Consider the following 24,818-nt stretch of genomic DNA (forward strand, 5'->3'; position numbering starts at 1 on the left):
AGGAAGGCTACAAGAAGATAACATTGCTGAATTTGAAAATGTTTGGGCTTTCTGCGTGTATAGTCTGAATGGTGTAAACATTGCATGAGGGTGAGGGGTAAAGGGAATTCAAAAAAGTTAGCATTAGGGAGCCTTAAGACCAGCATATTTCTCATCCTAGAATCATGGCTACCAAGTCAACCCCTCTCATTTCTGAGATTAGCAAACCGACTTTTAGAGAGGTTAATTAAAGTTGGGACATCACTCCAGATTTTAAAATTTGAAATTATTTAGTAAGTCCTGCATGAACATAAACTGGTTATTACAACTCCTCTGATTTTTTTTAAAAAAATAAAAACCATTTGAACATCCCTGGGCCAACACAATTTTTAAATGGCATTTTTCCCATTTAAAAATGGGTAATATATATTGCATAAACTCTGTCTTTGCTGTTTATCCTACTTTTGCTCAGGTAAGGAGGTCAGAGCACAGCTGTTTCTGAAAGTTCTCTCAGTTCTTTCCAAACATCAGAGTTAAATACTCACCGACTGTATCTCCAAGCAAGTCCACTCAGCATAATTAAGTGGACATAGGATGGCCACTCTGGACATGTATCTCCATGAGGAAAGGACTCTGGCTCAGGATCCTTCAGTGACTAAAATAGCCCTAGAGAAGGAAGATATCAGTTAAACCCAGAGTCTCTTGTCAGTTCTCTTCTTTCATTTATTATATTTCATTCTGTGAATACTGATTAAGTTAGCATATAGATGAAAGTCATCAAAAAGATTGCTATCCTCAAGGAACTCCCACTGGACTACTCATTTAGGAATGAGTTAGGCGTTAACTTTTCCACACTGGGAATTTGAATAGACCTAGGAGGCCTATGTAAATGCACAAAGATCAGTAGAACGACTATTAAATCATCTAAATAAAAGATGTCAGTAGTTTGGAACAGAGTAATAACAATAGGCAGACTGAAAAGGCTTGTGTTTTGAAGGTAAAAAACAAAGAGTTTTACTAAGGGCTGAATGGAAGTGTGAGAAAGATAGAAATCAAGAATAACTCCAAAGCTCTAGGAATTGAGGAGCAGCAAGAATAGCTAGGAAGTTTGAATGGTTGTAACATTGTGGGGACAACAGGTTTAGGGGAAAAGACCAGAAGCTAAGTTTTGGATATGGCATATTTGAAATATCAATTAAATTTCATACGCAAGCTATCAAGTGGGCAGTTGGGTATGTGACTCTGAAATTCAGGGGAGAGGTTCAGGTTATAATTATGCCAAGGGAGCAAGTTTATAGGAAGAAATGAGGTTCCAGGCCCGGAAACTGAGGGTTTTAAAATTTTAGGGGCTGGAAAAGAATGAGAAAATGTACTGCAGAGAAGTCAGTTATGGGATAAATCCAGGAGTAATTAGTGTCCTGGAAGGTATTGTTGATGTTGGACTTTCTAATCCAACTTTTATTTTATTTTACATGATCTTAAACTTTTTAAGCCCAAACTCCTAAATCATTCTCTTCTTGCTTTTATTAAAAAAAAAAATCTAGTCATATTAGGACTTGCAAATACAGTAATTCAAATAACCTGTCAAGTATTTGGTAACCTTTCTTTCAAATCTACACTTCTGTAGTAATTTCATTAATTAAGTCAATGAACTCCCCATGTACCCAACAGAGTTATCAGTGACTTCTTAAACTTTATTGGGAAGTTATTCCAGACACAGAAATTCAGGCAAAAACCTAAGTCACACGTGCAAAAGAAAAATACAACTTCAAAGTTTAAAAAAGGCCAAACGTATCATCAGGTCTCTCATTTCAAAGCTTAATGAATTGGGGTGGTTGAAATATTCATGTTCCTGGTGGGTGTTGAGCAAATTTTTAAAAATGAAAATAAATTACCAGTCTGCCTTCACCCCCTCAGTTACATTTTGTACAAGATTGTGAGGTAAAGGGTGACAAGTAGAGAATCTTTCTCTCTCTCTAACCTCTTCACCCAATCAATCACCCACTTTCACTTAGTTCTTCTGGTTCATTGCTAACCTCCTCTTTGGAGATATTGTTCTTTGGTAGATGTCAAAAATCACTTTTCTCCTAGACGTCGAAAATACTTCCTACATCTGGCTCTGCTTTTATTTTCTTTGCATTTTGGTCCATCATAAATATACCCATTAAAATAATCACATTCAAATGCATTGGAATAGTTTCCTCTTTTTATTCTCATTTTTTTTGATATTCCTCATATGATTTATTCCTTGCAGTTCTCTTTTTCTTGCTCATTGTGATAATGTTATTAGTGTTTCAGAAAATTTGGGTTTTGTTGATCAACTCGTTTCTTTCATTCATATTTTAATAATTTTTGCTTTCGTATTTATTGATTCATTTTCTTCCTATTTCATTGTTTTCTTTTTTGTTCTTAGTTTTCAGTTTTTTTGAGTTAAGAGCTTTAGTTTTCAAATTTTGAGTTTTTTCTGGCATGTACACTTAGAGACTCTATGTTTATTTCTGTAAGCCGCTTTAGCTACATCTCATGGTGTGCTTTTATTTGTAAGTTTTCCAAAATTTCAGGAATATTTCTTCCCCATTGTAATTCAGACTTATTTAAATGAGTATTTTCAAGTATGCACATTTGTCTTTCACTGGTATATCCATGGTCATTTATTGTTAATTTTTAATTTTATTGTGTTGTCTTCAAATAATAGAGCCTTTATGATCCCTGCTCTTTGATATTTCTTAAAATTATCTTCTGTGGTTTAATACATTCTGTGTATGCTTAAAACGATGTAATTTAATGATTTTAAACACAAAGAACTACCTTAGACAAATCTGGTTAATAACAATAAACCAATCCTCTATTCAAGAATGACATATTTATTAGACACCTGTAATATTGTAAATATATTGCAATAAACAAAACAGATAAGGTTCCTGTTCTCATTGAGTCTCATCAGAAAATAGACAATAAACAAGCAAATAAATCTATTATGTACCAACACATAATTAATTGAGTAGAGATAATACCGTAGAACAAAGTGGATGAAGAGCACTGGGGAGGGAAACTGCAAGGCTGTTATCAGGCAAGGCTTTCCAGATGAGATGACATTGGAGACAGGACCTGGAAGAGGTGTGGGACCGTTTTGTGATTATCTGGGAAATGAGTGCTCCACAGAATGAAGGTCAAGTGCAAAGGCCCTGAAGCAAGAGCATTCTGAGTTTAATCCAGGAATAGAAAGGAGGCTGGAGTTGCTGGAGATCCTTGAGTAATGGACAGTATTGGTTAGAGAGGGTTGGTGGGCTGACTGCAGAGCGGCTTGAGAGCTAGGAAGCAGCATCATTGGCTTTTACTCTAAGTGAGGTGGAAAGTCTTTGGTGGTTTTTGAACAGGAAGTGCTGTGATCTGATAAGAATTCTTTTTTTTTTTTTTTTAATCAAGCTATATTGCAGGGTTGAGAATAGGCTTAGACAATGCATTTTTAGGGCATACTCAGTATTAAGGAACTTTGCCCACCCTCACCCACCAAGAGAATGATCATTCAGAAAAATTATTACCTCTGGTTGGGGTAGGGAACAGGGAAACAGGATCAAAGACCATGAGTTCATTTAAGTTACCATCAGGGCTCTAGTTTTCATAACAGATGCAGGTTTACTATGTTATTAGAAATAAACAAGCCCTGGCCAGTCTGACTCATTGCTCAGTGGGTGGTTGGAGTGTCGGCCTACGCACCAAAGGGTCTTGGGCTCAATTCTTGTTCCAGGGCATATACCTGGGTTGCAGGTTCCAACCCCCTAGCTTCAATCGGGGCTCCTGCAGGAGGTAACTAATCTCTCTCTACCTCTCTCCATCTCTCCCTCCCCCATTTGTCTCTCCTAACTTCCCTCCTTGGGTGAGGATCACTGAAAAATAAATAAACACACAACAAATAACTAAATAGGAGCTATCCATTTGTTTCATGACACAAACATTGCAATTAATCTAGGTCCTAGCAAAATAAACATTTTTATTAGAAATATAAAACTTTGCAGCAAAACTTCTCATTTGTTTTTATCCCTCTCTCCCTCTCTATCAAGAGTCAATTGGAACACTAAATATATTTCTGCCTCTTCCAATTTCAAGATTCTCTGGCTTTTTACAAATGCCAGCAGTCACACAACTCTAGGAAAATCTTTTGATATTCATTTTTATTGTAATATAGACTATAAATGCATTTTCATTCTGCTTCTTGAACTTAAAAAGCTTGTCTGGTTAAAATTGCAAACCCAGGCAGTGAGGGCTCATTATTTTGAATCACAAACTGAGATGATTTTGTATAAGGAAATATAAGGTATGGAGAGGGGCCAGAGAGAACAAAAGAAGATGTTAAGGTGGTATGTTAAGGGCCAGAGGAAGAACTGCTGATTCTATTTTTATTTTTTATTGATTTCAGAGAGAGAAATTGGAGAGGGAGAGAGAGACAAAAACTTCAGTGATGAGATAGAATCATGGATTGGCTGCCTCCTGCATGCCCCCTATTGGGGATCAAGCCTGCAACCTGGATATGTGCCCTGACCAGGAATCAAACCATGACTTCCTGGTTCATGGGCCGATGTTCAACCACTGAGTAACACTGGCCAGGCATCCTTATTCTATTTAGTTGGCTTTTGGGAGGTATTTTTATTTGTTTTTGTTGTTGTTGTTGTTGTTGTTTTACATTCAGGTGTACTGTGTTTAGATAACTGAGTGACTTTTGGAAATTTGGCTTTTAGGGGCACAAAAATAGATACAGAAACTCATCCAGGATTCACCTAATCCATCTCGCTAGTCTTCAGATCATTCTGAGTAATTCTTTATATTGCAGAAGGGTTAGATTGGATAAACAATATGCTTTCCCTGATCTCATGTTTTTTTTGTTTTTTAAAAAAGCTAATATTTTAAATCAAACCAAGCATCCATTTCAAACACCCATGAGCTATCAGAGGCGAAACTTCACATCCCAAAGATTTGGTTGTGTGGGTTAGCGTCATTGTTTTTCAACCCTACGTGCTTCAGTTAAATTGAAATATTACTTTTACAATCTGGAAATCATTTTAGTATAACAGTCACACACACTATTCTGGACTGCTAAAATAATTGTAAGTATATTACACGTTTATTAAGAGTCATTATTAAATAATAGTCACCTGGCCATTTATCATAAACTGGTTGTGCTTTAACCCAAGCAGGCAAGACATGGATGGAGGCAGCTCAGAAATGTCTCTGGCCCTTTGTCTTTAGGTCCAGGTAGGCACGACGGAGGTTTGGGACATAAGCTTCTGGACATTTCAGCTGAATGCTTTATCTTTCCTATTTTAGAGCCAGTAAACCAGGGGCAAGCTATGCAAGGCTGTGCTCGGGCACCACAAACTTTTACCTTTGTCATTTCTTAGGGTTAGGGTGGAAGAATGCATCTGGGCTTCCCACTGCTACATATCAGCATTTTATTAGCATGTGAGGCTTCCCAAGTGAGTGTTTCCTGTGACAGATGATTTTGTTGTGCCTTCTCCATGGCAAGCATCAATATCCACTTGTCTATCGAGGATTCACTAGAGTGAGCACCCTGCAGTCACTGCTTATGAATTGTAAATGCATCACAATTATGGCCCCCGAGGTACAGAACACATTTTTCATTGTGATTTGTGGGGCCCATTTTTATTGGGAATGAGCCTACAACTGCCAGATTCATTAGCTACCTCAGCTACGCTGGTCAGATCCTTTGTGTGTTTGTGCATTAGGCTTTCTTAATCAGAGAAATAAGCTTACATAATTTCTTTTAAATTACCACGTAGTGGGGAGGGAGGTATGCAGCACGGGGAGATTTGTGAGGAAAACAACTATAAAATAGAAATGCCAAGAGTGGATTCACATTAAAAACTGTTTAATGAGCAATAAAATGTTGCTGCAGTGATTCCAAGGGATGCACAGCATGGGCCGGGCAGGAGCAGTGCACACGGTAATTCCTCTGGAGGATGGAGCAGTTTAGAGTCCAATTATTTTCTGCTGCTCAGGTGTTCCCGTCGGATTGTCTGTCTCCCTTTTTTCCTTCTGTTTGAAGTTAGTAACAGTAAACTGATGTTGAGATACTTTCCAGCAAAATTAATTTCAGGGGTTGAGTATGACCTCACTTTTGCATGAAGACCACAAGGAGAATCTCAATGTGGGACAAACTAAAAGAAATGTTTCCAATGAAAGGAGTACCATACACATAAAAACAGAAAAAGCCTAGTCCAGCCAGCATGGCGCAGTTGTTGAGCATCGACCCATGAACCAGGAGGTCATGGTTTGAATCCCAGACAAGGCACACGCCAGGGTTGCAGGCTTGATCCCCAGTGTGGTGTGTGCAGGAGGCAGCAGATCAATGATTCTCACGCATCATTGATATTTCTTTCTTCTCTCCCTCTCCCTTCCTCTCTGAAATCCATAAAAACATATTAAAAAAAAAACAACAAACATCAATGGAAGAAAAAGGAGTCTCATGTAATACTTTAAACAATAAAGAATTTAAATTAAAAGAACAAAAACAACAACAAACAGAAAAAAGCATAAAGGATAAGTACATTTCTTCAGGACACCATTCAAAGATGTTTGTTCAGAAATAATATGGGATTTGGATATATTTATACATAAATATATAAATATTTATGCATTATTTACATTTATATAATTATACTTATCTACACTAATAAAAGAGAAACATGGTAATTGGCGTACCCTTTTCATTGGCTAATCAGGTCGATATGCAAATTAACTGCCAACTAAGATGGCGGTTAACCGCCAACAAAGATGGCGGTTAATTTGCATATGTAGGCACAATGCAGGGAGGCGAAAGAGAAAGCAGGATGAAGCCCCCTGCCACTGACAGTGATCAGAAACCCAGGGGGGAGCTAAGAATCGCCTTTGCCCTGCCCCCCAGCCATGATCAGAGAATCGGGAGCCTTTGCCTCCCTGGCCAGTGATAGCAGGAAGTAGGGGTGGAGCCAGCAATGGGAGCTGGGCACAGTTGAAGCTGGTAGTCCTGGGAGCTAGGGGTCCCTTGCCTGAGCCTAAAGCGGAGCCCGTGGTCACGGGGCCGCTGCAGCTGCAGGTCCCCGCTGCCCTGGCCGGACGCCTCGGCCAGAGGCATTAGGCCTGGGCAGGGGTGGAGCCTGCAACTGCGGGGAGCTGGGGGTCCCCTGCCCAGGCCTAATGCCTCGGCCAGAGGCATTAGGCCTGGACAGGGGCAGAGCGGGAGATCGCGGCGCCGCTGCCGCTGCGGGTCCCTACTGCCCGGGCCGGACGCCTCAGCCAGAGGCATTAGGCCTGGGCAGGGGCAGACCCTACAACTGCAGGGAGCTTGGCGTCCCCTCCCCAGGCCTAACGCCTCGGCCAGAGGCGTTAGGCCTGGGCAGGGGCAGAGCGGGAGATCGCGGGGAGCTGGGGGTCCCCTGCCCAGTCCTGACACCTCTACCGGAGGCCTCAGGCCTGAGCAAGGGGCCGATCCGGTGATCGGCGATCGGAGGGTGATGAGGGTCAACTCCTCTGGCCCAGGCATCAGGCCTGGGCGGGGGGCAGAGCCGGGGATTGGGGGGATATGATGGTACCCTTGCCCAGGCCTGAAGCCTGGGTCAGAGGCGTCAGGCTTGGGCGTGGGGTGGGGGGGTGGAGCAAGCAATCAGAGGGAGATGGGGGTCCCCTGCCCAGGCATGATTCCTGGGCCAGAGGCATCAAGCCTGGGCGGGGTTCAGAGCCAGTGATCGGGGTGAGATGGGGGTCCCCTGTCCAAGCCTGACACCTCTGGCCAAGGCATCAGGCCTGGGCAAGGGCGGAGTCGATGATGGGGGGAAGAGGGGGGTCCCCTGCCCAGGCCTGAATCCTGGGCCAGAGGTATCAGGCCTGGGCCAGGGGCAGAGCCAGCAATCGGAGGGGTCTGGAGGTCCCCTGCCCAGGCCTGACACCTCTGGCCCAGGATTCAGGCCTGGGCAAGGGGCCGATCCTGCGATTGGAGGGTGATGGGGGTCAACGCCTGAGGGCTCCCAGTATGTGAGAGTGGGCAGGCTGGGCTGAGGGACACTCCCCCCCCCCACACACACACACCCAGTGCACGAATTTCCTGCACCAGGCCCCTAGTTATATATAAATGCTGGTACATTTCCATATATTTATATATAAATTAGGTCATATCTACATTGATGACTTAATGCCATTGGCACTTCTATATATATATATAAAAAGCTAGTGACCAGACCAGAATGTTATAATGATCAGAACAACCAGTCTCTATGACACCCACTGTGGCAAGTGAACTGGCCCGATCAGGGGGGTGGGGCCAGCCGGCCAACACCCCGATGGGTCCCCACCATCCCAAACAGCCCGCAGCACCTCCCCCTGACTGGACCCACCCCAGATTGGCCCCCTCACCCCGATCAGGAGCAGGGCTGGCTGGCCAACTGCCTGCGACCCCCCAGGTTGGCCACCCCCTGGGCTCCCACCACCCTAATCGGCCTGTAGTCCCTCCCCCCAGCCAGTTCCACCCCTGATTGCCCCCCCTACACCAGTTGGGTGTGGGGCTGGCCAGCCAACCTCCCTTGGCCCCTCCCCTGGCTGCTGAACCTCGATTGGCTCCCCAACCCCAACTCGGCCCCTCCCCCCAGCCGGCCAAGCCCTGATTGGGCCCAATTGGGGTGGGCCAGCTGGACCCCACCCATGCACAAATTTGTGCACTGGGCCTCTAGTATTAAATAAACATCTACCAGGCCATGTACTAGACTGTTTGAGGATTTAACAATAACACAGGCTCTTCACCTCATGGAACTTAGTCTAATTTGGTTATGAGAAAGTTGTAAAACAATAACCCACATTGAAATCTACACTAATAAAAGAGAAAGATAAAAATTGACCATACCTTCATGACGCCCTCCAGCCAATCAGAGTATGCAAATTAACCCAACAAAGATGGTGGGCTAATTTGCATATGCAGGCACCAAGCAGCTGGGGCGGGATGCTTGCGTCATCACCATGGTGAGGATGCAGGCATTCCACACCTCCCCAGCCACTCCAGACCTCTGGGCAGTGTGGGAAGGCAGCTTCAGCCAGAGTGAAGGCGGTGCCGGCAGCCAGGGGAAGGAAGGCCCATTCTTGCATGAATCTTCGTGCATTGGGCCTCTAGTATAATTAATAATAGTGCTATGAAGGAGAGGTACATGCTATTATAGAAGTGAGTGACGGAGAGCATGGACTGGTGTGTTCTTTGTCTCTCATAATAAAACTCGTCGTTTGGACCCTTTAACTTCTGTCTGGACTTCTTAACCTATCAGTGGATCAATCTGGTGTATTAGAGGAGCCCTAGCAAATTAAACATTTTGAATAGAAATATAAAAGCACAAGAACAATACTTCTTTTCACTTTGCTTATCTTCAAGTGCTCTTAAGATAGTACAAATGTTTACTCCCTTCACTAACAGTTCATTTCATGTGTCAACTTGGCTAGGCTATGGTGCCCAGCTATTTGGTTGAACACTAATCTAGATTCCACAGCAATGGTATCTTTTAGATGTATTGAACAATTACCATCCTTAGGCTTTATGCAAAGCAGATTATCTATAATAATAAAAGCATAATATGCTAATTAGACTGGACTTCCTTCCAACTATCCTTCTGGGACTGCTGCTGCGAGGGCTGGGGCAGCAGCTAGGGCTGCTGCCTCGGCCTTCAGAGCCCCTTGCATTCATTTCGCGCATCAGGCCTATAGTACTCTTTAATGTGGGTGGGCCTTATACAAACAGTTGGTCTTAAGGGTACAAACCAGGGCTTCCTGGAGAAAAAGAAGCTCTTCCTTAAGACTTTAACATGGAAATCCTGCCTGAGTTTCAAGCCTGCTGGCCTGCCCTATGCATTTCAGACTCAAGGCTGTAACATGAACTCATATTTGAATAGCCAGTCTGCCAGGCTATACTATAGTATTGAACTTACCAGGCTAGTGTGATAGTGTGAGCTAATTTTTTTAAAAAAATCTCTCTCTCTCTCTCTCATGTATATATCTTTCATTTATTTTGCTTCTCTGAAGAACCGTATCTGATACGCTACTAAACTGCTATGAAATAGAAACCTGCAGTTGGCTTTCCTAGAGTCAAAAAGAGGGAGAAATGAAGCTTCATGTGTAAATAATTTAGCAAGGAGGTACTTCCAGTAAGAAACTAGTAAAGGGATGGCAAGAACACTACCATCAAAAGGGAGGAGTCCCATCAAAAGTGCAATTTCAGCAAGGTTTTAATCTCAACCTGGTTTTATGGGGAATGAATTACACCTGAGAATTGGTCTTACCATGGAGAAAGGGAGCTTAACTTTCAGACTCTGCTGCAATCAGTCCTTGCGTACGTACTGCTGCCTTTCTGTGCTGCTGGTGCACGTTGTTAGGAGCAATGCACATAGACACTGTGCAATGGTAAGTTGGGTCTGCAGGAATGTGAGTGAAGCCCGGACATTCATCTTGCAGAGGTGGTTAATAAATTTGGTTGATTTTGCCTAAGCCGTGCCATGTGCCAACTACTTTAATGCACAGTGGCAAATCATAGAGTGCTAGATTAAACCTAAACTTTAAGGTGATTGTATATCTCTTAGACAGGCAATAAATATTTCTCCCTTTCCTTCTGCCAAAGAACATGAAAAGAGTGGTAGGTCAAAGCCCATCACAGTAAATCAATCAATAGCTGGCACCCTACTATGTTATCAGCACTGCAGTGGATGCTGAGAAACACAGACGTTACGTCTTCTCCAGAAGTTGACAAATTTAAAAGAAAAAAATAAATGTAGTTGAACTTGTATTGCCTGAGTGACCTTTGAGCCTCTTCTTCATTTATGATGTGGGATGGTAATGATACCTGTCTGATATGACTGATTCAAGGATGAAATGCCTGAAAATGGTTAGCACCGAGAAAAAACACATAAATGAAAGCTATTTCTACTTTTATTCCTTTTTGTGTGTGGTAAGCCCTATGAAGTTATGGATCTTGTGTGTTCACCATCCCCCCCCCACCCAGATCCTTGTGTAGTTCCTGACTCATAATAGACATTTCATATATTTCAATGAATGGGCAAGAAACTTTAACTAATATGACCCCTGAAATGTCCTCTTGTTTTTTGTATTGTCTAACAGTAGAACTTGTTTCAAAAGTAGGATTCTCAGTGGCAAGAAGTTAATGCTAGTTGTTGTTTTTTAGCTGGTATTTAATGCTAAGTAATAATATTTGAGTTGATTGTGTGTGTGTGTGTGTGTTCATTTTTCTTGGGGGATTTACCTATTGTTTATTAGCCTTTAGGGAAATGTCTTAAGTGTGAGGGAAAATAGAAGACATATGGGGTGCAAGTATTTGCTGAGCTATTCAGTAAATTACATTGCTGAAATATTGCCAAACTCGAGTTCTATTCAGAATTCTTAGTCAGTTTGTGCATTCTCTCCTCATCTGCAAAGTGACTAACTACCTACCATCATCCTTGTCTTCTGATTGCTCTAATTAAGTCAAGTATAGTCTTCCTCTACCTGAAGCTTATTTCTCTCTTGACAAGTTAAGGCTACACCCAGGGTAAAGGGTTGCCTGCATGTTTCTTCATTCATTTACTTATTCTTCAAGGGATATGTATGTCTCTGTTGCGCTGGCTGCCATTAAAGACTTTGGGAATTAAAACGTGAATAAAGCTCTGACTGGTTTTGCTCAGTGATTAGAGTGTCAGCCTGTGGCCTGAAGAGTCACAGGTTGGATTCCTGGTTAAGAGCACATATCTCGGTTGCAGGTTCAATCCCTGACCCCAGTTGGGACTCTAGCAGGAGGCAACCAATTGATGTGTCTATCTCATGTTGATCTCTCTCTCTCTCTCTCTCTCTCTCTCTCTCTCTCTCTCTCTCTCTCTCCCTTCCTCTCCCTCTCCCTGTCCATTATCCCTTCCATTCTCTCTAAAAAATCAATGAAAAAAATATCCTCACTTCTTGGGTGAAGATTTTTAAAAAGTTAATAAAAATGTATCTTCTTAAATGATCAAAATCTAGCAGGAGACATGTTTTTTTAATATTCACTTGAGGATGTTTTTCCAATGATTTTTAGAGAGAGTGGAAGGGAGGAGGAGAGACAGAAAGAGAAACATTGATGTGAGAGAGACACATTGATTGTTTGCCTCCTGCACGTGTCCTGACCAGGGCTGGGATCAAGCCTGCAACTGAGGTATGTGCCCTTAACCAGAATTGAACCAGGGACCCTTCAGTCTGCAGGCCGATGCTCTATCCACTGAACCGAACTGGCCAGGGCAGAGACATATTTTTTAAAATTGTGCTCTTGTGGTACATAAAAAATAACAATAGGTTCATTAAACAGATCTTAAGTTTACAATTTAAATTTTTGCTTATGCTTATAGCTGTGTGATCACAGTCTATATTTAAAAAATAGTATTCCAGAAGATTCTTGCATGTCCCTTTCCAATCAATAATTCTTCATCCAGAGAGAACAACTCTGCCTTCTAGCACCCTGGATTAGATTTACTTTCAAAGGGACATTTAAACAGATTATTTTGGCACTATATTAATGTACTATGTAAAGATGGGTCCAAGGGTATGCTAGTTCATAATGAAGAGTAATAGTACCTAAGTGTACAAAAGTAAATCTTTAGAGAGTGGTGACATTTCAATTATATTTAGAAGAATTAGTGGAAGCCTATGAAAAAGTGAAGAAAGAGAGATTTCTATGCATAATAAATGGCATGCACAGTGAGCATTTTGTGTTTAATAGGTGAGTAGTAGATCATTTTGTGAGACAGTAGCTCAGTGGTGAGAGAGACATGGGGATAAGATACAAAGGTAAGTTTTCATAAGACACAAATCTTTATATAATAATATATAATAATATATAATAATATATAATTATATAATAATATATAATAATATATAATAGGAAGATTCGTGCACTGGGGGTGGTTCCCTCAGCCCCACCTGCACCCTCTCCAATCTAGGAGCCTTCAGAGGAGCCCTCTCCAATCCGCGAGTTTCTGTCTGTCTTTGCAATCATATGAGCAAATTGTCTGAGACCCCCCAACCCAGTATGGTTTGTTGCTCACAGAATAATAGAGGCTTTTTTTTTTCTTTGCTTCATTGGTGCATTGGTGGAGATTTCCTGGAAGTTTTAGGATATCTTCCCTTTAATTTTTCCTAGACACTCTGATTTTACTTATGTCTCTCACCTTTGCTTTCCCTCCATCCCCCACCACAACAGTAACTTACTCCTGGCTCACTTTGCTCTAGTGTCTAGGAGATCCATCTGCCTCCAGAAGTATGATTCCCAGCATTCGTGGTGCTCCCTGTGCTCTGGGCTTCTGCTTCCAGTCCTGGGGCTGCCACCAGAACTACTATTCCCAGAATTCCTGGTGCTCCCCATGCTCTTGGTTTTCCCTTCCTGCTCTGTCTCCGTCCATGACCTCCCACTCTGCCAAGCCCTCCAAGCCACCAGCTCTCCCTCTCTGCTCTCTGTCTGGCGGCTTCGGGAACCAAGTTCCCCAAGCTGCTCCACTCTCCGCCAGCTCTCCTGCTCTGCTCTCCACCCGGTGTCTGTGTATGCAAATTAACCCGCCATCTTTTTTGGGTTAATCTGCATACTCACTCCTGAATACCTGGTGAGTGTAGCAGAGGAATGGGCAATTTACATGTTTCTCTTTTATTATATAGGATGTTAGAAGTTTAAATCTTACGTCATGAGCAACAGGAGGCCATGGATGGTGTAATTTTTAGGTGGGGAAGAGGTGTGGAAAGGAATACTGGGAAGATAACTGACCCAGCACAGAGGCAGTATTTCCCATTCATAAGAAAATAATTATTGGAACCATAATGCCTGAGTAGCAACTCTACTATCTCTTCCTGCCTAATATTTCCCTAGTTCTGCTCTGAAACTTTCATTGCATAGTGCATAATGGCAGGTGTTAGAGAATTTATAAGAGCATAGTTTCCCATGTTTAAATCATTTGAGAAGTGCAAGGTTAAAGATAGGAGGTACCTTTCATGGATAACATAAGAGCATATTAATGGGTACATTAGGAATATTGGGAGAAGATATATTATTATATATATTTTTTTTACTTTTATACTTGGCTGAAAAACTTATTTTTAAATTTTAGAATATCTTGTGGGTATTGCTTTATTGTATACAATTTAGGAAATATTATAAGTTAGAAACATTAAAAATAGCCTACCAGAGTATGTACCTCTATTACGCAGATTCCTAAACTGAGCAGATTGAGCTAAAATGCTGGTTATTGCCATAACTTTAATTGCTGCCATAAAATTTTCTGTTAACCCAGAAGTTTCCACCCTGGGACCCAAATTCCAAAAAAACATAAAACAACACAAACTTCAAAGGTAGTAACATATTTCTTCATATTGGAAATCCTGCTCTTGAAAGCAAGATGTCAAAAGAAGGCCGGACTCTGTGAAGGAGAACCCCTCCTGTATAGCAAGAAAGCCTCCCGATGCGAACTCAGGAACAAGCTTGAGTGACAGGTCAGCGGCACTGCGGTCAAAAGCAGAGCGAGCATGAGAGGCTGTGATGGACTTGCAGTTTCCTGTGACTGGATGGGTTCACAGACACAGCCCTGGGTCTGGATTCAAGGGCAAACTCTGAGTCTAGCTGGATATATCGACTAAAAGAGATAACAAACTCGCCCCTTGAAAACCAATGAGATGGCTATCTGTACAGTCCCTTCTTCCCACATTCTCTTTATAAGTAGTTGAAAATTCAGAGTTTAAGGCAGAGTATCTCTACAGTGTTTGACTCATTTTCATTTTTATTGTTATTATTTGAATGTTTCCTTCCTGGTGCTCAAAGACTACAGATACCCACAAGAAGGGAGAAATACATATAACGCATACTGACAATGTTGAGATGTAATGTCTAATTTCTTATATCTCTGTCATTGTAGTAGTTCAGGATAAATGTCCCACTGCTGCTTGTCTATAATCCTTAATATATGAGTATTAAAATGCAGAGATAGATAAAATAGTTTCTAAAATGGTGTACAAAGCATCACTTTTGTGGTACATTTAAGGTAACAACAACAACTCAGAATGCATTTTTGTTTTCACTATGGCTGTAGTTTAGAAATAAAAGTTAGAAAATTTTTGCTATTTTTTGCCTACAAAATGTATAGACTAAGCTAGCTTCCAACCATGAAACTTCAAAATCATACTGTTTTTAAGAATCTTATCTTTCTTGCAAAAGAAAGTCTCCCTGACACAAATGTTGAATTTATTTCACACTGAAAATAAAATTACCTCAAATTTAGGAGAATTAAACTAACTGCATTTATCATAAATGATTCTCTTTTAAATTTAGTGAAGTTTTGAAAATCAGCTAACAGCTTAATATCCCTGTGATCATTTGTTAATAAGCAAATTAATTTGTAGTGACTGTTTTACTTTATTATTTATAGTGCCTATAGAAGACAGAGCACATTTACACCCTTTAATTCACAGTCTCTCTACCACCCCTTGCCATGTGAATAGTAGTCCCCACTCTACTCCTTTTATAGGAAAAGAAATTGAGGCTCTAAAAAGATGTCCTGTTCAATGTCATAAAGTAACCAGAATTCTAATCTGATTTCATGAACGAACTGTATGTAGAACCTAATCATTTAGATAAATAATAGAGCGTTGTATTTTAATGCTAGAAGGGCGTCCTAATATCATATAGTCTAACACAGTGGTCGGCAAACTGTGGCTCGTGAGCCACAGGCAGCTCTTTGGCCCCTTGAGTGTGGCTCTTCCACAAAATACCACGTGTGGGTGCTCACGTACAGTGCGATTGAAACTTCGTGGCCCATGCGCAGAAGTCGGTATTTTGTGGAAGAGCTACACTCACGGGGCCAAAGAGCCGCATGTGGCTCGCGAGCCGCAGTTTGCCGACCACTAGACAGATGTAAAAATGATGATAAAAGCTCAGCAATGTCCAGTCATTTCCTCAGAGCAACCCTGACCCATATCCATCATATTAACTCCTGAGGACAGAATAAACCTTCTACTTCAAAATTTCTGACACCTGGCTTTTGGGCTCTTCTATTTTTAGGAAGATTTACCCACTTAATGTGTTTTTTTTTTAATATTTACCAGAAATTTTAATATCATAGAATCTTAAATTATTTAGAACAATAAAAAAATGATACATACTGGCTACCAAGTCTTATCCAACCTCTTGATTTTCTGGATAAGAGAACAAAAGCAGTGTGGTTAGTGGTTATATAATTTCCCAAGTCTGGCCCAGCCTTATTCTGAGATGCATGATGAATTCTCTTTTTGATGATCTTAGCTGCCCAATTTATTTGCAAATTTAAACTCAGATTTTATGATTAGCAATTAAAACAACTCTCTTGCTATATTCTAGTTGTACTGAAAGGGTATTCTCAGAGCCAGAATTCAGATTCATTATTGTAATATATCCTGAAACTGTTGCGTATGACTGATAGCACAAGATAGAAGAAGGGTTTGGTGATAGTTACCATATATAGTCATTGTCTTGGAAGAGTTGACATAAAAAAATGAATTTCAACATGAATACCAATCCTATTATAAGTATTTTCATGTTAAATATGTTGAATATATTTATGTACCGTGCATTACATGCAAAATAGAATCTGTTACGGTGTGCAATTTTATTGTACATAGTGACATACATGTACACCTACCTCTAGTGTGCATGTGGCATTCAATTCCTATCTGTATACAATAGCATGGTTCAAAAGTGCTCTTTCTGTTAAAACCACTGAAGCTTGATTCCCAACACGGTGCTATCTTATCTTCCTTCTCTTCAATCTCTCAGTTAATAGGATTTCTGTAAACCAGCAGGACAGTGGGTTTGGTAGCTCAGCAGATTAGTCTGTGAGCTTTCATCCTTGGAACCTGGTTCAAATTCAGGCCTACCAAGATGTCCAATAATCTTCCATGGATGGATTGCTCTCAGAGGGCATGAAGCCCAGCTTATCTTTGAACCTGATTTGGAGCTGGTTTTGCACCCTTCCTAAAACTTGAGGTTTCATTCATGCAACTGAGAAAGAAAGTATGAAATAGAGGCATTTGCTTTTTTGGTCAGAGACAAGTATGCTTCTGAGAAAAACTCAATTAGATGTCTCCAAAAAAAAAGAAATTTTCTTATTTCTCTCCTTAATCATAAATGTGCTAGGAATATCCAAAAAAGTAAATCAATATTCATTTTGCACATCTTTACAACCCCTTTACACAAGGGTCTAAGAGTAGTTCTCACTGTCTCCTCATACCATATTCTAACTATATTATTGCACGTGCAACACTAATTGTAGAGTGATTTAATCATGTTACTCATTTAATTAAAAACCTGTGGCAATGTGGTTTTTTTGTTTGTTTTCAGTTCTGCATTATATCCAAACATGCCTGAATTGCAAGTTCTAACCTACCAAACTTTTCTTTCTTCTTGTCTGCAGTCAACAGCTTTCTAGTCAGGCAGGAAAGTTTGTCATCAATATATACCATACATCTTTTATCCCTGAGCATTTAATTCATTTACCTCTCTCCACCCATCCCTTGTCACCTGCTGGAGTGCTGTCAGCCTTCATCTCTTCCAGTGCTACCTATCTTTATCGGACTGACTTGATCTCCCATAAACTCTGTTTCTGCCATGCCAATACACAAGACTCAGACTTTTATAAGGCAGATCAGAATGAATACTAATTTAGGAGTCCGGTAACTAGCCTTCTATTCACCTCTATGTTAATAATTAGCTGTGTAATGTCTAATTGTGACCCTGCTGATTCTCTCCTCCTAATCTCTGAGTATCACCTATCAAATGATAAGATCTCAACAGATGATCTGGAATTCCTAGATTGAGAACTGTAATGGATTTATAAATTCTTGTTTATTTCCAGTGAACCCGATAATATTTTTCTTTGTGTATTGATTACAGATTACTCTCTCCTCTTTGATGGATACATGTATAAAATATGTATGTGTAATGAAATCAGGACTGGGTATTCAGTTAAGATATTTTTGATAGGCAAAACACAAATTTTAAGAGTATAAAGCCTCTAGTCCTTTATTTGCACTAAAAGTAGTAATAAAACCATCTAGAACTCACTTCATTTAACAAGTTACTCACCAAGGGTTAGAATCCCCCCTCCTTTGTGGAATTTTTTTATTTTTATTTTAAGGAACAGAACACCATATGTAGCAAAATTTCTATAAACTAAAACTCATGGTAGTTGAATGTTCTGAATGTCTTTGTTCTGCACAATCCTAATACCATGAACTTTCAAACCTTTTAAAATAGGCAAGGATTAAAAATGGCATGTAAATTTGAAAGAAACTATTGTCTATTACTAATTATAAGCAGATTTATTCAGAATGAATAATATCTAAAAAAATGTTCATGACCTTTCATTCCCCCAAATGATGGAGAAGCTAGAATGGCTAGCAAATTTTCCATTAGGAATCAGCGGAGTTTGCAAATCTACTCAAAGTTCAGTAGCCCACAAAATCAGAAATATTTCTTATCTGTCCCTTGGCTAACCACATTTGCCAATATTCTAGACATTGAATAAGGAAGTGCATACATATTTAATTTTAACAAAAGTGTTTCAGATTCTATTAGAGAAAATAAAATGAATGGTACGGCTACTATTATAGCAACATAAGTAATGGTGCCAAATCTCTGTGACCTAACACAATAGAAGTTTATTTTTCATCCACGTGAAACCAGAGGTCATTCATCCAACCCCTTAGGACATCAGTCCTCCTTGTGGTGTCTCAGTAATCTACTTAGGACCTCCAGCTCTACCATCTCAACAAGTTCACTATATAAAAGAAAGTCTGAATAATTAAGCAGGAGATGTTCACTCCTCCAGCCTGGACGTGATCCTTGTCATTTCTGCTTACATGCCATTGGCCAGACTAGTCATATGATCTTGTCTAACAGCAAAGAGTCTGAGAATTATCTCTTGCATGTCTAAGAAGAAACAGAAGCCCAGAAATTGTTGAGCACTAATAATATTTGCCACATCGTGGAAGTCTTTCTGAAAAATTGCATTTATTCGAAAAATAGAGAATGAATCAAGCAAGTAAAGAGGAAACAAGATCAGACAGAGAAAGCAGGATATGAGAAGATGAAAACAAAACAAAGCATAACAAAAGTGAGTGGGTGGTGTATTCCAAAAATCAAAGAAGACCAATGATTGGTATGGAAAGTGGAGTAAGGTGTCATTAGGGAAAAATAAAGAGTAAAGTTCAGGCATAGCCTTGTAATCTCTGGGCAAGTTTGAGTATTATTCAATGGACCACCAGTGAAGAGTTGGTGAATACAAGCAGAATATCTTCCCGCTTATGTTACTAGTATAAAAGAACCAAGCTACCTTCTGAGCCGAGAATGGCTTGCGGAAATTGTCTATGTGAAGCAAACCCAGATGAAATTCTTTCTGTTTTATTGGGAATTTCTTGTGCTGAGCATCTCATTTACAGGTTTTAAATAAAATTTTCTTTCAATTAATTATTTTACCACTAAAGGTCATAAAATATTTACAAGAATTAATAAAAATATTCTGTTAACAAAGAAGATCTTCTACACAAAAGCCACAATGTTATTTCCTTGTGAAATTTAACCTAATATTTGCCATAAACACCCCAAACCCATCTCTGTTTACACAGACTATGTGTCAGCAAGGAGATTAATGAAGAAGAATCTTACAAGAGGATCTTTGTTGTTCTTGCTATAAAATGTAGTTTATGGAACCTCTCCATCCTGAAAGAAAACCCTTATTTGCTCTCTTGTTTTCATTCCCCTTCTCTCGTCAGCTGCCAAACAGTTTTTATAAGTTAAAGATTGGATTTTTATGAAACAGGAAAATATTTTTGGTTGACTCTTGGGTATACATTTTGTAAATACTAGATACCTAAATTATGGAGCACCGAACAATATATGCAATGTTATGAATTTAATTTTGATTTTTTCACAACTAGCTAAGCAACATAACTCATCCACAGTGTAATCACACCTTTTATAACAATTCTTACATATATATCTATCATGTTAATTATAGTCTACATGTCTGATAAGAATTTTATGACAGCTGAATCAGTTTTTATTTCTCTCTGGAAGTAGGTGATGTGTTTGCTCCCTGTGGGCTCATTTTATTAGTTGCATTCAGCATGAACTACTGAGAAAGGAGGCTCCACAATCCACAGTTCTGGTTTTTGAGATTGCTAAGCATCTCAATGCAATTCCATCGCCACGTTTTCCAATTGAAGCTGACTCTGAGTTTGTACCACATGCCATCTTCTTGCAAATGCTTTTCTGACAGGAGCCAGTAAGACCCAGCTCCTTTTAAGACTATTGACTCTACAATAGTTTGCCAGGGAGGAGAAGCAGTGGCGTCTTCCCTCTTCCACATGGAGCCTGTTGAATCCCCATTCCTCTGAGACTGAAGGAGTCAGACCTCTTTCAGGGCTAATGTGATTGTCCAAAAAATAAAGTGCTCTCAATTTACAGATGTCTTTATGTATGTATAAAGTGGAGGACTGTGGGATTAATTCACAAGAAATGCCACTTCCTTCCTAAATATTGTTTAAAATAGGAAATGGAGTGAACACAGATCCAGATTTTTTACAGAAAGATGTGGTTCGCCCTGGCCAGTTTTGCTCAGTGGATAGAGCTTTGGCCTGCGGACTGAGGGGTCCCAGGTTCGATTCCGGTCAAGGGCATGTACCCAGGTGGCGGGCACATCCCCAGTGGGTGGTGTGCAGGAGGCAGCTGATCGATATTTCTCTCTCATCAATGTTTCTAACTCTCTATGCCTCTCCCTTGTTCTCTGTAAAAAAATCAATAAAATATATTTTTAAAAAAAGGTGTGGTTCTACTTCTTTTGTGACCACGTGATAATCACATATTTAATCAAGAAAGAAATAAAACATAAACTGTTAGTGTCTTTTCACGGTAAACACTGACACATCAAAATTATTTGTTTGCCAACTCTCCCCCCCAAAACCAATTATTACTTTGCATGCTGTATTTCTGAGGGTCAAAACACTTTTATTTTGAGAAGATAAAAAAAAAAAAAATCCTGCCGAAACCGGTTTGGCTCAGTGGATAGAGCATTGGCCTGCAAACTGGAAGGTCCCAGGTTCGATTCCGGTCAAGGGCATGTACCTGGGTTGCGGGCACATCCCCAGTGGGGGATGTGCAGGAGGCAGCTGATCGATGTTTCTCTCTCATCGATGTTTCTGACTCTCTATCTCTCTCCCTTCCTCTCTGTAAAAAATCAATAAAATATATTTAAAAAAAAATCCTGGTGAATTAAATGATACTGGAGAAACTGATGGAGTTAAAAGAACTGACAGATATTTTGAGAGCTTCATATGTGGTGGGCACTGTGCTAAGCACTTTGCAGGATTTTCTTTTTAAATCCTTATGAAAACTCTGAGGTAGAGATATTATTTACATTTTACAGCATAATTAAATCTGAAGTTAAGCATCTGCTTGATATTACAGGGACAAAAGTACCAGGCAGACCAGAGATATAAATCTAGTCATTTCTTCAGACCAAATTTGTGATCATAGTTTCACCTAATTTGTATTGTTTCCTTCATAAACAAGTAAAGAGATGTTCTTTATATCCAAAATGGCACTTAGTCTGGGCAGCAGTTTGGCATGGCATTAGATGAATTAATGATAGTTCAGTAATCATAAACTTAGAATGGTCCTTTTGGTATGCCACAAATCTCTGAGCCCCTTTAACTATGTATGTAAGTGTTCACATGGCTGTTTGCAAAAAAAAAAAAAAAAGTGTGTGTGTTTGTGAATAGATGACAATGAGGAGACAATAAACACCAAGGATGACTCATGACGCCATTTAAAACTATAACCATTCTCTAGCAGATCATATTTTAATGAAAAGAAATGTTTAATTTGGGTCAAGAAAGAATTATAATAATAATTAGAGGCCCTGTGCACGGGATTCATGCACTGGTGGTGAGCGTGGCCTGTGGGGATAGGTCTTCTGTGGAAGCACCACTCATCCTGGTCAGCCGAGTGGCTGTAGGCTGGCCTTCTGAGAGGCTGCTCCTACTGTGGGAGCACTGCTTATCCCAATCCTCCTGCGTTGAGTGGCTGCCCCCTGGTAGTTAGTGTGCATCATAGAGACTGGTCGACCAGTCATTCTGGTCATTCCGGTCATTCCAACGTTTAGTTGCTGGGCTTTTATTATATAGGACTAGAGGCCCGGTGCATGAAATTCATGCACTGGGGAGGGGGATCCCTCAGCCTGGTCTCCACCCTCTTGCAGTCCTGAACCCCTCAGGGGATGTTCGCCTGCCAGCTTAGTCCCATTCCCCATGGGGAGTGGGCCTAAGCCAACAGTTGGAAATCCCTCTCGCAATCCAGGACCTCTTACTCCTTACCGCCCACCTGCTCACTGCTCCTTAATACTCAGCTTGCTGCTCCTTATCACTGCCATGGAGGCAGGAGAGGCTCCCACCACTGCCACTGTGCTCACCAGCCATGAGCCCTATCTTTCTGTGTAGTTGTCTGTGGGCCAACTGCTCTCTTTCTTCTCACTTAGGGCGAGCAGTATGTGAGGGCAGAGTGCACTGTTTTGGAACGCAGAGGGCTGCCCTGAGCTGAGGAGAATGGCCAGGCCCATGGGGTGAGAAGTGTACACAGAGGACGCTATCTCACCCAATTGTGGGGTGGGCTGGCCGGCTTCATCTGCCTGACCCCACCCAGGGAGGGACCAAGCAGGGTGTCCACCTCTCCATTCTCCATCTTTCTATCTGTGACACTTGTCACCCTTGCCAGGCCTCCTCCAAAGTGAGTTCAGCTCAATCTCTGAATGTAAAAGGGCACAGGTGGGGGTGGGAGGTTCCACTCCAGTGCCCCCTGATTCCCAGCGACAGGACCTGGTCGACAGGACCTGATCTCAGGACGTTGGCCACAGCTGCAGAATATAGATCTGTTTCAAGAAAAGTTGGGAATGCAGACTTTCGTGTGAGCCCCTATTCCAAAAGGTGGCAGTTTATTCACGTTGTGGCAAAGACGCCTTCAAGGGTAACATAAGTGGGTAAAGTCAGGGCCAAGCTGGGCCATTTCCTCATCCAATCTCTCTGAGGTGCGTGGACAGAACCAAGTCTCAGATCTTTGCAGGACACTTCCGGAGCTTTTTTAAGCCTAAAGGACAGTAGTCTATCTCTATTCTTGTTCTTTGGGATTTTTTCATCATCAGATAAAAGGATACGTACATTGGGACAATCCTCTTGAGATACAATATTCCAGTTACACCCATGTGATGATGACAACACCCCTAAGAGGGAGGGAGCCAACAGATGGGGAGCAGGGACTTCTGAAAACCAAAGCGATGACAGAGATGCTAAGCCTTTCCTTCACGTGTCTGACACCCCTCTTCAGGCAGCCTGCAGGCCGGGCTTCTGCTGGACCTTTTCCTCTTGATGTCTTGGCAGGCTGCCTTGGGCCCTGCTAGGCGGTGTGCAGGGCCACCTGGGCCCAGGGGGAGTCGTCCCCTCACCCCAGCCACTCATGGTACAACTCTTGAACGTGGGCGCTGGTCTCCGGGGGCCACACCAGATGGCAGTGTAGATGCCTTCCATCTGCCGCAGCGGTGCCCTTCTGCATGCCCATCGTCCGCCTGGGCCTGGCCCCTGCTGCTTAGGCATCCCTGACGCAGGCCAGGACCTCCATGAAGTGGCAGGGGAACTTGCTCCTCTGCAGCTTCCAGACCACGTCTAGATGTTCTGAAAGCCGTAAGCAGCCTCAAAGCCTAGCAGAACCTCTCCGTCCCTTTCAAGGGTGACCTCCTGGAAGTCTTTGTTCCTCAGGGTGCAGTAGGTGAGCACTCCCATATCCTCATTGAACAGCTCCTTGGCCAGGTACCCATCGGAGCTGACACCCTCATCCCTCGTGGAGCCTCACCTCCTTCTCCTTCATGTCTCCAAACAGAGTGTCCACAGCGGAGTGTCCACAGAGTGTTCCATGCGAGGTCACTTTGCTCCATTATCTGGACAATTTCGCCCGAGGTTAACATGCAGTCAGCCCCAGGAACTATGTAAAACTGTGGGAACATATTCTCAAAGGGCCTCCAGTTTCTTGTCATAACACGAGGCCACGATGACGTGGAAAATCTTGTCTGGGGACATGTTCTGCCATCTGGTGAAGTAATCCTTCACCAGAGAGCCCATGATCTGCTGGGGAGACTTGGCCGTGCAGAGGTGGGGGGTGATGGGGGGACCCAGCACACGCTCTGCATATTGGTCCCAGCCAGGGCAGGCGGAGGTCAGCATGGGTAACAGGGCTCTTCCTCACGGTGCTGGCAGTACCGACACACAAATTCCTTCTGACTCTCCAGGATGCTGAAGTCCGCAGCTATCTTCATGTCAAAGACAGGGCACACCAAGGCTTTTGAGAAAGCCACAGAGCCTTCTGGAGGCATCAGTGACACTGAGGCTGAATTTAGCAGCAAAATAAGGCAGAGACTAAGGATGCACAGACACTGCCAGCACTTTGTGCTGTGAGGTATCACATTTCTTATTAAGGTTCAGAACATGGAAGAAGTCCTTGGTGTTTCTGTTGAGAAACTTGGACTCCTTCCTCAGTGGTCACACAACTGTCACATGCCAGGCAGTCACTCAGAAATATCTTGGCATCAGCCAACTTGTGAAATTCTCCCTTCTCTCCGTTCTCCTGAGCCAGACTCCGGACTGTAGCATTCTCTTGATCATCGGTTTTTATTATTTACATTCCTTCCATGTGTAGTGATCACACTTCATCTGGAGTGGGGTGGGCGGGGGCTGGCTCCAGTGACCTG

The 24,818-nt window shown here is 41.7% G+C and overlaps 1 pseudogene across 1 annotated transcript; it reads right to left on the bottom strand.

Annotated features, from left to right (window-relative positions):
• Positions 1–23,473: 23,473 nt before the first annotated feature.
• Positions 23,474–24,780, bottom strand: LOC308518875 (nuclear prelamin A recognition factor-like; annotated as a pseudogene). Its single transcript has one exon. The product of its transcript is annotated as a nuclear prelamin A recognition factor-like (transcript).
• Positions 24,781–24,818: the final 38 nt, after the last annotated feature.

This window comes from Myotis nattereri, assembly GCF_964212035.1.
Source record: "Myotis nattereri genome assembly, chromosome: 5".
In the NCBI taxonomy this organism is placed as follows: domain Eukaryota; kingdom Metazoa; phylum Chordata; class Mammalia; order Chiroptera; family Vespertilionidae; genus Myotis; species Myotis nattereri.